This window comes from Mandrillus leucophaeus, unplaced genomic scaffold (genome assembly GCF_000951045.1).
Source record: "Mandrillus leucophaeus isolate KB7577 unplaced genomic scaffold, Mleu.le_1.0 Scaffold1540, whole genome shotgun sequence".
Taxonomy (NCBI): domain Eukaryota; kingdom Metazoa; phylum Chordata; class Mammalia; order Primates; family Cercopithecidae; genus Mandrillus; species Mandrillus leucophaeus.
This window is the reverse complement of record NW_012101522.1, coordinates 39734-40445: the sequence shown is the minus strand read 5'-3', so window position 1 is coordinate 40445 and position 712 is coordinate 39734.

Genomic DNA, 712 nt, shown 5'->3' with positions numbered 1-712 from the left:
AGCACAAAAGAAAGCAGGCAAAACTCCTTGTTCTCATGGAGTTTGTATTTTAATGTGTGATAAAAGCTGACCCTTACTGAATTCTTCCAATCTGCAGACACTCTTCTAAATGTTTTAATTGTATTAACTTCTTTAATCCTTTCAACAACTTAATGAATGAGGTATAATCACCAGGAATGTGATGAGGGTTGGGTGAGAGTGGTGGTAGTAAGGAGGACTCATTAGTACCATCTGATGCTGAACTAACACAAATGCAAATGTTGATCTTGATTATGAAAAAATAATAGCAATAAAATAGCAGTTGACACCTTGAAAGCATAATATTCTCAGAATTTTTCATGCACCAGCTTAATCTGTGTTGAATAAATAATCCCCTTATAAAACTCCTTGGAGCAATGTGGGAACATGAATGGTTATTCAGGTTTAAAGATAAGCGGAGATACAGACAGGCTAAACTGTGTACATAGGCCACACACAAAGACTTCTGATTGCTAGTTTAATGCTCTTTCACTACTGCTTTCATACAGTATTTTAAAGTAGAGTGATAGTGGTATGTATGTCTTACACATGTATGCAGGCATGCATGTATGTATATATATTTATGTAGATGAAGACAGGTATATATGGCACAATCTCAGCTCACTGCAACCTCCACCTCCCAGGCTCAAGTAATTCTCATGCCTCAGCCTCCCTAGTAGCTGGGACTACAGGC